General features: G+C 35.1%; 1 long non-coding RNA gene across 1 annotated transcript in view; it reads right to left on the bottom strand.

The window, feature by feature from the left end:
- Positions 1-407: 407 nt before the first annotated feature.
- Positions 408-16714, bottom strand: part of LOC117979812 (uncharacterized) — a 442597-nt gene continuing 426290 nt past the window's right edge. The window contains exon 13 of the long non-coding RNA XR_010111693.1: positions 408-470. This is a non-coding gene — a long non-coding RNA (uncharacterized LOC117979812). The remainder of the gene's footprint in view (positions 471-16714) is intronic.

Here is a 16714-nt window from a genome sequence, read left to right as displayed (position 1 = left end):
TTAATGGGCAGAATATAAATATCCATTATAGTAAATAATTCCCAGATACCTTAAATGTGATTACGCCACAGTTGGGGAAACCTCAATTTGTGCAACTATAAAAATTAGGTTCAGATACTCCCTAAATTGATCTATGAATTCAATGTGATTCCCAGCACAATCCCACCTGAGTTTTTACATAAAAAAAAATGACAAGTTAGTCTTCAAATTCATATAGATATGCAAGGGAGCCAGAATAGTCAAAGCAATAAAAAAAATTTGAAATTTTCACGTTTCCTGATTTTAAAATTTAGGACAAAGCTACAGTAATCAAAATAGGTATAATGATTGACTTATAGATAGATCAGTGGAACATAATTGAAAGTTCAGAAATAAATCTTTACCTGAGGTGAATTCATTTTCAGTTTGGGTGCCAAGACATTATTTCAACAGGGAAAGAATATCCTTTTCAACAAATGGTGCTGGGACACCTGGATATGTAAATGCAAAAGATAAAAGTTAGATCCCTACCTTATACCATACACAAAAATAAACTCAAAATGTGTTGTCACCTGACAAGTTTTTCCTGCCCACACAGTAAAAACAATTCACCAAAACCACGGTATTGCAGTAAAAAAGAGTTTAATTAATACTAAGCTAGCCACATGGAAGACAGAGTTTATTACTCAAATCAGTCTCCCAAAGACTAAGAGGTTAGAGTTTTTCAAGGATAGTTTGGTTGGCAGAGAACTAGGAAATGGCTGTTCCTGATCGGTTGGGAATGCAATCATAGAGACATGGAAAATTGTCCTTATACACTGAGTTGGCCTCTGAGTGAGGGACACAGAACCATTTGAGTCAGGAGTCATGGAACCAGGTGAGGTCAGTTGGTTAGCAGAATGCAAAAGTCTGAAAAACACCTCAAAACACCAGTCTTAGATTTTCCAGTAGTAATGTTATCTGTAAGAGCAATTGAGGAAGTCATAAATCTTGTGACCTCTGGCCACATGACTCCTGAGTAGTGAGGAATTATAGAAACTATGTTTACATTTTAGCAGAATTCATGCCCCTCCTATAATCCTAATCTCATTAACTTTACAAAGGCGGTTTTTGGTCCCTGAACAAGGAAAGAGTTAGTTTTAGGGAGAGACTGTAATCATCTTCTTTGCATCAAAGTTAAACTATAAACTTAATTTCTCTTATGTTCAGCTTGGCCTATACCCAGGAATGAGAAGACAGCCAGTCTGTGAGGGTAGGAGCAAGATGGAGTCAGCCATGCTAGACTTCTCTTACAGTAATAATTTTTGCAAAGGCAGTTTCAAATGGATTGAAGATCTAAGTGTAGGAGCTAAAACTATAAAACTTTTAGATAAACACATAGTTATAATTCTTTGTGGCCTTAAATTAGGGAATGTTTTCTTATATTTGACATCTAAAGCACAGGTAACAAAATTATATTTGACATCAAAAGCACAAATAATAAAAGAAAAAAATAATAATTGACTTTATCAAAGTTAACATTTGTGCTTCAAGGAAGCCATCAAGTAATAAAAAGACAACCATCAGAATACCAGAAAATATTTGTATATCAAATATATGGTAAGGATCTCAAATTCAGAATATATAAAGAACACTTACAATTCAATAGTAAAAAGAAAAACTCAATTTTAAATCAGGCAAAGAATTTGTGTAGACATTTGTTCAAGGAAGATACACAAATGACCAATAAGCACATGAAAAGGTGTTCAATATCACTAGTCACATGCTTCAAATGCAAATTGAAGCTATAATGAGAAACCACGCCATACGCACTAGTGTGGCTGAAAAAAAAAGAGTCAGAAATTTGGAACCCTCACACATTGATGATGGAAATGTAAAGTGGTTCAGCTGCTTTGTAAAACAGTGTAGAAGTTCCTCAAAGACGAAACATACAGTTACTCTATGACCTATCCATTTCCACCCCTAGATAGATACCAAAAAAAAAAAAAATGAAAGCATATGCCCACACAAAAATTTGGATAAGAATGTTTACAGCAACATTATTCATAATATCTAAAAGTTGGAAACTGCCCAAATATCTTTCATTTTAATTTAATAATTAAAATTTGGTAGTTCTATACAATGTAATAATATTCAGCTATTTAAAGAATGATGTACTGATTCATGCTACAACATGAATGAACCTTGAAACCCTAATACTAAGTTAAAGAGGCCAGATACAAGCGATCACATGTATGACCTCAAATTTAGATCTTAAATTATATACTAAGTGTTTATAACTGTATTTATATATTATTTTATAAACCTTTATCACTAAAGGCTTTCTAATTGGGTTACTCAAAATCTGTTTATAAGTGTGAGCATATCAAAGATATTTGGGTGGTTTCCACCTTTTGCATATTATGAATAATGTTGCTATGAACATTCTTATCCAAGTTTTTGTGTCGACATATAATTTTATAATTCTATTTATATGAAATGTTCAGAATAGGTACATCTATAGACCCAGAAAGTAGGTTAGTGGTTGCTAGGGGCTGAGGAGACAGGTGGTTGGGAGAAAATAGGAAGTGACTAGTACTGGCTATGGTGTTTCTTTTGGAGCTGATGGGAATATGGTAAACCTAGATGGTGGTAAAGGGTGCATAACTCTGATTATACTAAAAGCCATTGAACTGTATACTTTGAATGAGTTAATTGTATACTATATGAATTATATCTCAATAAAAGCTATTTTTTACAAAGAAGAAATTTGAAGACTAGTATTCTTTTTTTTAGAGTTTGTTTTGTGTCATTTATTTTTCTCATAAAACTACAAACATACTTTTAAAATTTTTGCTCATTCTTACAACTAGATTTTGATTAACTCAATTACAAAATCTTTAGTGATAAAGGTATATAAAAAAGTATAAATATACTTATGAACTACTTATGAAAATTAGTATATGAGAGTTAAAACAGATATTAAATTTAAGTTGAAATTTAATAAATAAAAATGAAAAATAAATAGAATAAATCCAGCTCATTTATTTTAATATAAAATTATTTCTTACTTTTTAATTATTTGGAAATTATAAAAATATTTTTCAAAATCTAATACATTAAAGCCACTAAAAATATTCTGAATTGTCCTTCATGGAGAAGCATATATAAATAACACTCCTCATTTTAGACAATACAGATTTTCTCTTTTACTGCTTCATATAGTAATTTCTTTTCTTAATTATTCTACTCTCTTAGATGGTTCTCAGTAGGGCTTGATTTTTGGCAATATATTTGGAAAGACTGACAAAACTAGATAAATATTTATATCTATTACAATTAGTGACATTAAATCTACCAATACCTCAAACATTAGAGAAGTGAAGTCTTTGAAACTGCAGTTGAGCTCTGTGTATTTAAAATGCTGTATAATTTATATATTTTTACAAATAAACCTAGTTTTGTGTAAAATATTTTAATTTTAAAATACCAGTGTATTAAAATTTTCAATACATTATTAGATATTTGTATCAGAATTATATTAATTATGAATTATGAATTATGAATATATATTCAATACTATTTATGCATGTATATAGGTCTTAAGTACAAATTTGTTATTTTTTCTCTATTGCTTTTGTAGCATTTTCATTTTTTAAAGAATTAGAATACTTGTGTATAATTTTTAGAGTAACAAAAATAAAACATTAACACTCATCACACATTGCAAAATAAATAAAGAAGTATTTAAATTACACTACATATTATGGTTCTAAAAAAATGCTAAACTTGGAGTGATTCTACCCTGGTTATTTGACCTTTTAAAAATTACCATGATTAAGATGAATGACTTTTTCCTTTGTTACATTGTTCAATAACTTACTAATATAGCAGGCCCCCAAATGTTTAATGAAAGATTCTTAATTTACTCAACAATTGTACATCAGCCTCTTGCTACAGAACTGCTTATTTCTGAGTTGACTCTTCCTGAAAATAGCAATCACAGAAGCAGAAAATTGTGTCGACTTTATTCTTCTCTTTACTTTTAACCTAACATTCTCTAACAATTACTTGAAAAGTCCTGCTGATTGTATTTCTTCTGTTTCATAGTCAATACTATCATAAGATTTTACTCTAACAATTTACACTATGAAATATAACCAGGTACATAGTCATGAATCCCTGTTTTAATAGTGCAGATCTTTCTATTATGCTTCTAAATTAATGTGAGTCTTTCATTAAGAACTTTCCACAGTGTGATGTTCACCTATCTTTGCAATTTTAATCCTAAAGTTCCCCCAGAGGAACCATATGTCCATATGTCCAACCAAATTTAGCTAGCGATGTAGATTTATATATACATACATCCATAAAACCTGCTCTACAAACTTCTTTCTCTCTTCTGTTGCCAATATTTCTCAGAGAAAATCTACGTAATTATAGTCTAAAATATTGGTCGTTATCAATTAACCATTTCTGCCTCACATTTGTTATGGCTGTGTATATTTACAGTATAACTGGTTGCTCCAAGCCAAGCATGGCACAGGTGAAATATAATTAATATAATTCAAAAGAATTAGGACTTTTTTTTTTTTTTTTTTGAGATGGAGTCTCGCTCTGTCGCCCAGGCTGGAGTGCAATGGCACAATCTCAGCTCACTGCAACCTCCGCCTCCCGAGTTCCAGTGATTCTCCTGCCTCACCTTCTCAAGTAGCTGGGGCTGCAGGCATGCGATACTGAGAGGTGACAGCGTGCTGGCAGTCCTCACAGCCCTCCCTCGCTCTCGGCCCCTCCTCTGCCTGGGCTCCCACTTTGGCGGCACTTGAGGAGCCCTTCAGCCCACCGCTGCACTGTGGGAGCCCTTTTCTGGGCTGGCCACGGCCGGAGCCCACCCCCTCAGCTTGCAGGGAGGTGTGGAGCGAGAGGCGCGAGCGGGAACCGGGGCTGCGCGCGGCGCTTGCGGGCCAGCTGGAGTTCCGGGTGGGCGTGGGCTTGGCGGGCCCTGCACTCGGAGCAGCCGGCCGGCCCTGCCGGCCCCGGGCAATGAGGGGCTTAGCACCCGGGCCAGCGGCTGCGGAGGCTGTACTGGGTCCCCCAGCAGTGCCAGCCCACTGGCGCTGCGCTCGATTTCTCGCCAGGCCTTAGCTGCCTTCCCGCGGGGCAGGGCTGGGGACCTGCAGCCCTCCATGCCTGAGCCTCCCACGCCCTCCGTGGGCTCCTGTGCGGCCAGAGCCTCCTCCACGAGCGCCACCCCCCGGTCCATGGCGCCCAGTCCCATCGACCACCCAAGGGCTGAGGAGTGCAAGCGCACGGCGCGGGACTGGCAGGCAGCTCCACCTGCAGCCGCAGTGCGGGATACACTGGGTGAAGCCAGCTGGGCTCCTGAGTCTGGTGGGGACGTGGAGAACCTTTATGTCTAGCTCAGGGATCGTAAATACACCAATTGGCACTCTGTATCTAGCTCAAGGTTTGTAAACACACCAATCAGCACCCTGTGTTTAGCTCAGGGTTTGTGAGTGCACCAATCAACACTCTGTATCTAGCTGCTCTGGTAGGGCCTTGGAGAACCTTTGTGTCCATACTCTGTATCTAACTAATCTGATGGGGACGTGGAGAACCTTTGTATCTAGCTCAGGGATTGTAAACGCACCAATCAGAGCCCTGTCAAAACAGGCCACTGGGCTCTACCAATCAGCAGGATGTGGGTGGGGCCACATAAGAGAATAAAAGCAGGCTGCGGGAGCCAGCAGTGGCAACCTGCTGGGTTCCCCTTTCACGCTGTGGAAGCTTTGTTCTTTCACTCTTTGCAATAAATCTTGCTACTGCTCACTCTTTGGGTCCACACTGCCTTTATGAGCTGTAACACTCACGAGGAAGGTCTGCAGCTTCACTCCTGAGCCAGCCAGACCACGAACCCACCAGAAGGAAGAAACTCCGAAAGCATCTGAACATCAGAAGGAACAAACTCCAGACGCGCCACCTTAAGAGCTGTAACACTCATCGCGAGGGTCCGTGGCTTCATTTTTGAAGTCAGTGAGACCAAGAACCCACCAATTCCGGACACACTACCACACCTGGTTAGTTTTTGTATTTTTATTAGAGACGTGGTTTCACCATATTGGTCAGGCTGGTCTTGAACTCCTGATCTCATGTTCCAGCCGCCTTGGCCAACCAAAGTGTTGGGATTACAGGTGTGATATTATTCTTATTATTAACAGAGAGATGTGGGCCAAGAATGTTCTAAAAATATGCCCTGCCAAGAATTAGGACTCTTTAGCAGAGACAGCAAGGAGAAACAAGTCTACCTTTTCCTAGGCTCACCTTTATTCCTTCCTGGTCTCATTCCTCAAAAGAAAGATCTAGCACAGGTCTTAGACCCAACCAAGAAAAATAAACTTCCTTACTAAATATTTTAAAATCATTTTCACTTATGTTTGAAATTTTTCATAAACATTAGTTTAAAATTTGTATAAGAATCCATTTCACTTAAATTGTGTTTATTGATGAAAATGTGGAATATTTCCAAAGTCTAAATATGATGACTATTTTAAATAATATCTATGGGCATAATGTTTTTATTGTATTTTTGTTTATTTCCTTAAGATTCTAGAAGTGAAATTAATGAGTAAAGAAATATAAATAATTTTAAGACAGAGAAATCTTACAGAATATTCTTGTAAATAATCTGCTGACTTTAAAAAAATAACTTCTCCCATTCTGGAAAATCTACATCAGTTATGCTGTTGAATTATTCTAACATAAATATGTTTACATTTTCTCTCTGTGTCTCTGAGATAACAGACAAATATATTTCTTTAAGAAAATCCTTGAAAGTCTTTCCACCCTACCAGAGACTATTACAGAGAGGCTGTAATGTAATGGATGAGACAAAGCTGTGGTTCTTGGATATTAGCAATTTCACCAATGACTCAAAAAATAAAAATAAATAAAACCTAAATTCTAGCACATTATAAACAAAAACCCACTTTTTTTTGAAGCTCGTATAGGTTTCAGGCATGGTCATATTATATTTATCATTGAAGCACACTAAAATAGCACTAAAATAGCAATAGTGTCGTCAGGAGTAAATTGTATAGGTTTGAATTTAAAAAATAATTCTTTCAGTAGCTAAAAATTACAGCAATACTGTTGGACATACATTTTACTGCTACAACATACAGTAACTGCTATAGAAGCAATAAAAATTGCTGTATTAATGTTGAGTATAAAAAGTTAATGTGAAAAAACAAGTAAGTCTGGCAGTCAAGTTGCAATGAATCAGAATTATTTTCAACTGATGATCTGAAATGTACAAGGCAAAGCATTATGGATTATTCTGTTATAGATGGTAGTGAAAACTCAAGATAGGAAAGAGTGGAATAAAGCAAAATGCACAGTGAGAAGCTGGCAACAGGAACCTAGGGAACCCATTTAAGGAGGGGCCAGCAATGTAATAGCAGTGACAGAGACTGAAAATACACCTAAAAGTTAGAAGGAATACCCAGACAGTATAGCAGAGACAGTTGATGTACAATTATATACATACAAGTGATTTCTCTTCTCAGTTCTGTTTTCCATCCAATAATTATCTCTCCTCCCTGTGAAGCCCTGTGTCTTCAGGAGAATCTAGCTCAAGCACAATTCTCAGGTGTGGGCATTGATTCTAACCAGTCATTCCCTTCCTTGACTAGCATCAGGATCACTCGGAACTTAGGAAAAAAAAAGAAAAAAAAGAAAAAAAGCAATTCTCAGGGCCCATTCCAAAGGTTATGTTTTAATTAGTAAGTAGAAACACAGAACATACTCTATTTTTAATCCCTCTCCTGCAAGAAGCTCTTAAAAAAACAATTTGATACATAGAAACAACTAAGTTCATTAGAATGCCTGAATTTGAAAGCGAAACACAGGATTTTAAAAAATTTCTCTAGGTGAATCTAAAATACAGAAAGGGTTAGAGCAACTTTTCTAAAGTAGAATTCTATACCCCTTTAAAAGGATCAATTAAAATATATATATATATATGGCCCAAATTAGCCAAAAAACAACAAAGAGAAATTGCTGATAGCTGGAAAAAAAAAAGTGATGTTTCAGGAGAAATATTTTCTGGAATCAGACTGTCCAATATGGTAGCTACTGGTCACATGTGGCTATTGGGTATTTGAAATGTAGCTAGCAAAGCTAATAAATAAAATTGTATTTAATTTAATAAATTAATTTAATTTGATAGAATACAATTTTCTTAAATTTTATTTAATTGTATTAACCATAATTAAATTTAAAAACTGATACTCAATTTCATTATTGGAAAACTTTTAAATGTATTTGAAAAAAACTTTGAAATAGAATCCACTTTTTCATCTACACGTATTTCAAAATATGCACTTTAATATGTATATTTAGCATGACAAAGGGAATGCACAATATCTCAATAATTTGATTATGTAGATTATGGGTGGGAATAAGTGTTTTGATTATGTTGGGTTAAATAAAATATATTATTGAAATTAATTTTATCAGGTTCTATTTACTTTTTTATGCATTTTTTCTAAAAAATTTTAAATTATATTTGTGACTCCCATTATACTTCTGCTGGACAGCACTGGCTAGATATGAGTGACTGCAAGGCATGTGGCTGTCATAGTTATCTTACCACCAGCCACATGCCTTGCAGTCACTTGTGTATGAGGTTACAATCACAGAGTATGGTAAAGTCAAGCTAAGTGCAGAGAAATTGAACAAGAGCCCTGGTGGAAATTCACTGATTTTACCAGGCTGCCAGACATTTTCAGTTATTTCTCCAGCCTTCCTGTATTAGTTAGCTGTTGCTGCTTCAAAATTTACCCCCAAACTTCGTGGTCTAAAACAATAGACACTCATTATTTTATTGTTTCTGTGGAGTGGGAATCTAAACATTCCTTGGCTAGGCACTGCTACCTCAAGGTCTCTTACAATGCTGCAACCAAGGTGTCAGCCAGGCCTGTGGTCTCATCTAATGGCTGGGCTAGGGGAGGATCTGCTTCCAGGCTTACTCATGTGGTTGCTACTAGGATTCATTTCCTTGTAGGCTATTGGATAAGAGCTTTAGTTCCTTACTAGTTGAGGAATTAGCCTCTGGCCTCTTCAGTTCTTTGCCATACAGGCCACTGCATAGATCAGCTCACAACATGCCAGCTGGTTTCCTCAGAGCAAGCGAGAGAGCAGGGGAGGAAACTCAAGATGGAAGCCACCATCTCTTTATAACCTAATCCCTGAAATGATATCCCATAAGGTTTGTCATATTAAATCCATTAAAAGTGAGTCATTAGGTCCAGTCCAAACTTGAGAGGAGTTATTACATAGGGGAATGAATATTAGAAGGCAAGAATTCTCAGAACCATTTTGGAGGCTGCCTATCAGTTTTTCATGCACTTCATCTCCAGCCTTAGAGGTGATTACTATCCTGAAAGTGGAAAATAATATTTATAGGCAAGTTTTCATGCTTTTACCTCAGATTAGTGAATTCATAAATAACATTCATTGTTTTGATTTTTAAAAGTTGTATATATATATATATAACTTTATACATATGTATTTACAACTTATTTCTTATTTTCCTCCCTCAAAATTATGTGCATAAGTTATATCTATGTTGTATTTGATGTTGATACTGGATACTGTAGTTTATATAAGTTTATATAATGTACCTGCTATATAATATTTTATTCAATGAATATGCCAGTTAATGCAGTAAATATTAAGAAATAGTTACCCCCATATTTATTCTATTACACAAAGTGCTACAATAGACAGTGTTCTAAATCGTCTCTGTGCATGTATGAGAGTCTCCCTTGACCCAAGATTACTGGGATATAAAGTCTACACAACTTCAAATTTATTAAATATTGCACAGTTGCTTTTCAAAATGTTAAACTAATTTATCAACTCACCTGCAAAGTTACAAGTTTTTGTTTCTCTAGCACATGATTTTTAAAAACAATTTATTATATTTAACTACATTTTTCATTCTGTTGGCTATAAAATCATACGGTTTTAATTTGTGTTTCCCTGATTACTCAAGAGGTTGTGGATATTAAACTCACTTTTACATGCAAATTTTGGCAGAGTTTTTTCTCTGAGGCTTGTTTAAATGCTTCATCTATTTTCTCATCAGCTCCTTATGATTTCTTTGTTGTTTTTTTTCTTAATCATTGGAGCTTTCTATTATTCTTGTTACAAACGCTTTTATCCAACATATGGGTGAAAAATATTTCTTTCCAGTATATAATTTTTTTATTTTTTATGTTTTGTGTCTTAATTAATACAAAGTCTTAAATATTAATGTGCTAAACTTATGGTAGTATCTCCTTTATGGTTTACATTTATTATATCTTGTTTAAGGAAATATTCCTACCCAAAATGTACTAAAATATTCTGTCTTTTACTTTCCTCTTCTTAATAAATTATCCACTTGGATAATATCCACTTCTGTTTGCATTAGCATTTCTAGGAATGTGTTGGCAGGAGAATTTTCAGATTTACCATTATCTTTTTGCCTGAACCAGAGACAACCCATGTTAACTTTTAAACCAGCCTGTGATTTTTCAATTACATAAAATCTAAAGCATACTTAATTAAATAATAGAAAAAAAGCAAATAATTTAATAAAGAATATGGTATTCAACAATTTAAAGTGTAAAGGAAAGCTCAAGAAACACTGTATTTTGTGACCTTGGTGATAACAGGTTTAGGGAGTAGTTTGTATGGAAACCGGACATCCATGAGTTGAAAACTATACCAATCTCACTAGGACAATTCTCTGAATATTTTCACCTCTCAATCTTGAGAGACTGAGATTATTCTGTACTACTCATCTGACCACAGTGGGGCCAGGAAATATAATGTAGGATATAATGTAGAATTATACTTCCTGGTTCCACTGTGGTCAGATGAGGTCATATGACTGCTTTTAGCTAATGAGTTATGAGAGTAAATTACATGTGCTGAATATTTTCTTGTAACATCTAGCGCTTTCTCTCTCTGCCAGAGCCACAAGCACATTTTATGGTGTGCTCCTTCGCCAGAATGAGTCCAGGAGTGAGGAGACTGGCAGAAGCAAAAAATGAACCTTTCTCATTGCAAGCCATTGAGATTTTGGAATTTATCACCACAGCATAACCTAGCCTGGTCTGATAACATATAAATTGATACAAATGAAGTGTAAATTCATGTCCATTAGTAGAAGGATGGGCTAGATTATGCTGTAGTAACAAACCATCTGATAATTTAGCGTCTTTTAAAAGGAAAGCGTCATTTTTATCCTCATGCAACGTGTCCATTATAACTTAACTGTGGGCTTTGCTTCATACTTTTCTCACTCTAGGCCTCTGGCCAAAGGAGCAGTCACTGTTTGGAATATTGCCAGTTGCCAAGGTAGAGGAAAATAGTAAGTGATGAATCATACATAAGCTGAGCTCCTTAAGCCTGGTATGACACATATTAATTCCACACATTTTTTTGTTTTGTTTTGTTTTAGTTTGGGTTCCCCAGCTGACAGTTTATGTGAAAGTGATATCAGTAGTAAGTGATATGCAGCTAAAACATGTAGGAAATTGGAGAAATGGAACTAAAAAGAAAGAAAGCCAAGTTGCACTATCAAGCAGAGTTCCCTAAAGAGTACTTCCGGCTCCATCATCAGGTCATCAGGGCCACTCGGGAGACTGGGGAAGTCAAACCTGAAAGTTGTCCTGACCACAGGGCACAGAAGGCACAGAACCTGCATTATTCTACCCCATCATTTGTCAGTTAATTTTTAAGATTTTTAATGTGGTGATGTAAAATGCTCAGCTTTTAAAATTTTGGTGGCCCAGTAAGAGACACAGTCTATATTTTGGCAGAGAAAAACATGTGAGCCTTTGTACGCTAAAATAGCAAATGGATCCCGGGGTAAGGCGGTGGGTACACTGACAGCTCTGATATGTGTTTCTATGGCTGGGCACATATACTTAGGTTTAATGAGGCAAGCTAGTACCATATTAGCAGAAGGAGGGAGAAGTCACAATAATTAGTGAATGGCAGTAATGACAACTACAACCAAATGGACGGTTGAATAGAAATAATAGAAGCGTTCTTAGAAAAAATTATTTGACAACTAGCTGCTTCCAAGAAGGAGCAGAGGCAAGAAGGGAAGAAGAGGGGGGATAAAAGCAGAAGAAAGACAAAATATGAGAAAGCAGAGGTTGAAGGAGGGTTTTTTTTTTTTTAAAAAAAACAAAACACTAAAAGTCCTCCGGAATATGTAAATGCTGTTATAAAGTTTTAAAATGTCAATATGGAAGATGAGTTTGAAGATGTAGGTAAGAAGAGGTAATATGTGAGAAAAAGTATTTCAGGAAACACAAGAAAATGAAATCAATTGTGTTGATGAAAATTTTATTTTCACAAGATGGACAGAAACCATTTACTTAAGTAAGAAAGAGTAGTAAGACTAATTGGGCATGAAAATAAAACTACAGGCATCAGGCCAGGGAAGTAAGGATTAGCTCAAGTGCTGTCATCCCTTTATGTTTCTGAAATAAAATCACCAACCGATTTCCTAAATGGGTGGAAAGAGGAAACCTGGGAGTAAAGGTGAGTTTGGGGTGAATGCCGAGGGGAATGTATAAAGTGTATAATAACAATGAAAGCCAAATGAGGACCCAGATCATAAGTTTAGGGTGAAATCGACACACAGGTCTCCTCTATACATTGAACAGATCTGGTTCTGTTGTGGAGAAGCGTGTTGCAGGGTGGTGGTAAAACATAGCAAGACAGAAACGAAATTCATATTTTGGCCAGAGAGTGATTAAATTGAGTTATTTTATGGCATCATCTTGTAAGAAAATGAAGGAAGCTGGAGAGATCTGAAAGATAAGAAAATGAAGGAAGCCAGGAGAGATCTGAAAGATAAATAAAGTATAGAGAGTTGGGGGCTTGATATGAACAAAGATCAGCCAGAATAGAACTAATGGAGTAAAAGGCCTGCAAGGAAAGAAACTGTATACATGTACACGGTTGAGCTCCTGAATTTCAGGGATTCTGCCATTTAGAATGATAAGAAGATTTAGTGTATGGTATGAAATTATCTTAGAGAAATTTTGAGGTTAAGGTGTGGTGTTGGGCACTTCATTCACGTGTACAATTTGGTTTAGATGATAAGGTGACCAAGAGATAAAATATAATGTAGTTGTAATTTTGGAGCACAATATTCTATAGCACAAAATGCAGTTTGTCGTTGAAACACCGCAGTTAGAATGCTGATCTCTAAAACAATGTCTAAAATTATAAATTGTGATTAATACTATCTCTCTTCCCTACTTAGCTAGTTATTATGACTAATCATATTCATTATCTTGATAATTAAACATCATAATGAATGTGAACTCTTATGTAATGTGCAAAGTGCTGGGCAAATAGTGTGTTGCCCAACTACATTGTGTACTTAAAATCTTACATAATGGCAAGCATAATGCAGCACATCAGAGCTGCCTAATGTGTGGTAAATTGAATTGAACCAATATTTGAAAATGCCAGATATCTTTACCCTTCCTTAAATGCAGTGTGATTAGGGAAAAAAGAGGTAGCTGGCCTCAGATCATACAGTATTGATCAATGTTCTCCTTAGATAAACAAGTATAATTTGAGGTAAGTTACTATCTGTCTTTGTCTAGGAAATACAATTGAATAGTCAGCAGGAAAACCAAATTGCAACTCCATTTAAGTAATAAGACACAGCAGGAAATGGTATTGTTACATTAAACACCCTGAAGTGAGTTAATGTGATTATAATGCGGGTTCTTTAAACAAACCAATTATAATATGCACAGGTAATAAATTATTATCACTATTAGTATGTGAAGCTAATTCTTTCATTTTCTATATTTCTTATATATGCACAGTTAAAAATACTTCTTCTTAAAACATGAATATTTGTATTTTACTGTTCGTAGTTCATCCCACCAGACAGGCTTTACTCTTCATTCAAGTATTATTTCTTTCATTCACTTATATGAAAATACTTACCAATAAGGCTATATGTGGAATTTAAATATAATACATTCCTATACATGTAGTGCATGTGTGTGTTTTAATTATTTTGTTAAAAGAAGTCATATTACAACTACATTAACTCATGGGGAAGGAAGGATTCTAATATGACAATAGTAGAACTTGCTATGTCTTATTATTTGAAAGAAGATGGCCTCAAGGAGTTTGTAAAACTCAGAACAATAACTAAATGTCAGGAAAAACATGTTTCAAGCGTCACAGAGAGATAAAACTGGAGTATACACGGAGATTTAGAGAGTAACAAATAATATTTCCTTGGAAGAATGCAGGAAAGTTTCCTAGAGAAGATACTATCTTAAAAGAATTTTGAGGGATCAGCAAAATTTCTACAATCAGAAATTAGAAGAGTTGTCAAGAGAAGATTATACAGTTAAGCTCGTCCTGAATAAGTTTGGAAAGTAATAAGCATCCTGTTTAAAATTATTTTTTAATTAAAAATAAAATGGAAATATTCTCACAGAGTCTTTTCATAAATCAATGCATATATAATTTTCAATCAATTGTTCAAAAAATATTCACTAAGCGTTGATCCTGTTCCATGCAAATGGAGAGAGCTCAAGGTAACTTAGTGTATTAGTGCTGAAAAAAGAAAAAAAATCAGATTTGTAATCTATATAGAATTAATACTGACATTTTTTGCTAATGGACTAAAAGAATATAAGTGAAATTAAGAATAACTACAAGGTTTTGATTTCACCAACTGAATGGATGGTGCTGCCAGTTACTGAGAAGGAGGACTGAGATCAAGAATTTGTAGACCTGTTAGTCCAAGATACCTGCGACCCATTTCTTATATAAAATTCTATAATAAGTATATTTCTGCCTAGAAATATTTCTGCATTTAGGGAGCTGTCGACTTGAATGGATCTATCTCTTTTACCTCTGAAGAACTGGGAACTGAAGTGAGCTTGTTCTAGTAGCTTGGCTGACTATTCTAACAATGCATCTCTCTCCAGTCTCTGTCATTTCTACATTAACAATGAAACAGGTCAGCATGCGTCCTTTCCAGTATATATTAAACCACATAAAAAGTTATTGGCTGATTTCTTTAAAGTCTCTTCCCTCAGATTTGGGTAGCAAAGTCAACCATATGCCTCCCTCCCTTAAACATCTATAGAGAGTGATATCCTGCTTCACTAAGTTTTTCCTGAGGGAGGTGACTTCCTTTCTCTTGTCAAATATCAAACAATTTGGCCACTGTTAAACCTAGAGTAAAACTGGTACTGTTATTTTGAGAAATAAGCCTCGAGAAAGTTAAGAATTTTATTTTCCACATGATGCTTTCTATGTTGTAAACACTGCACTATTCAACAATTCTAAAAGCCCAAAAATACTGCTTTTAGTTTCTACCTGGGGTTTTTCCTTTGTTTTCAGAAAGTGTAGATACCTTTAAATAAATATTCAAAATGTTGCATCATTAACTATTTTTTACTGGCTAAATAAATAAATTAGTCTATATAGTAAGATAATTATTACTAACTGATCACTCCTCCGTTACTAGAATTCACTGTTTCAATGATACATGCGGTTTTGGCTTCCAATTCTACTTTTTTTTTTCACATTTAGAGTTCATTATCACCTTGGGTTATGATTATCTGATCTACTCAACACTTTATCCTCCCATGACATATACACACACCAAAAAGTAGAGCAACAACAAGAAAAACCTGTCACTGGTTTGATGGAAGGCTCCCAACTTAAGTGTGATTTTATTTTTCCAGTACTTGCTATCAGATGTTCTCTTTAGAATCACCCTTTCTCATGGGTTGTAATTTTTCCTTAATAATACATTAATTTAGTTTCATAAATTTTTCATCATACTTAAAAGTTTGAACTTATTCCTAATAGTAATAGACAGTTATTGATGAGTGTTAAGGTAAGGAGTGACATGACATATTTCGTGTACTGGAAAAATTACTTTAAGTCAACTTAGTGAAAGAATAGGCTGAGAGATATGGAAAAATATTAGTTAAGATATTTTTTAAGTCAAGGAAGGTAAATAATGTTATGTAAATTTAAAAATATGATACAGAAAGTTGAGAAAACTGAAAGTTTTACAAATGTAGGCAGTAGAATCAACAGAAATTGGAGACCAATTGACTGTGCAAAGTAAGGGAAAGACAAATGTGGATGCAAGGACAACACCAGACTTTTGACTTTGACAGCTGTGTAGATGATATCGACAATGACTAAAACTGACATTCAGAAAGAAAAGCAAGGGAGAAAATGATGTCAGTGTTAAACCGTGCTGTTCCTGAGCTAACAGTAATGTTTGGTATTCAGTCGGACATGTGAGTCAGGAGCTCATTAAATAAATGTTGTTTGGTTATCTAGATGAAGAAATCATTAGAAATGATAAAAATTGCATCATAAGAGGATGTGCAACAACCCTGAATTATAATAATATATGAGAGAAGGAAAAGGATTGCATAAGAAATCTGATAAAATGTAACATAACAAAAAGTGAGAACTGCCTTTCTGAATGTAAACCAAAATAAGTCGGATTGGAAAGTAAGACACAATATATAGGGTTAAATAAAACCCATCTGATGAGAATTTATGGTTTGTAGGGTATGACTCCCCAGACTCTTTAGATAGGAATTTGGGCAAGAGAAAAAATCAGAGCTTAGTCCTCAGTAATAAAGGTGTCATGTTATCACACAAGATAGTGTTA

This window comes from Pan paniscus, chromosome 2, assembly GCF_029289425.2.
Source record: "Pan paniscus chromosome 2, NHGRI_mPanPan1-v2.0_pri, whole genome shotgun sequence".
Lineage (NCBI taxonomy): Eukaryota > Metazoa > Chordata > Mammalia > Primates > Hominidae > Pan > Pan paniscus.
The sequence above is the reverse complement of the archived record's forward strand: the minus strand, read 5'-3'. Positions and strand labels throughout refer to the sequence as shown.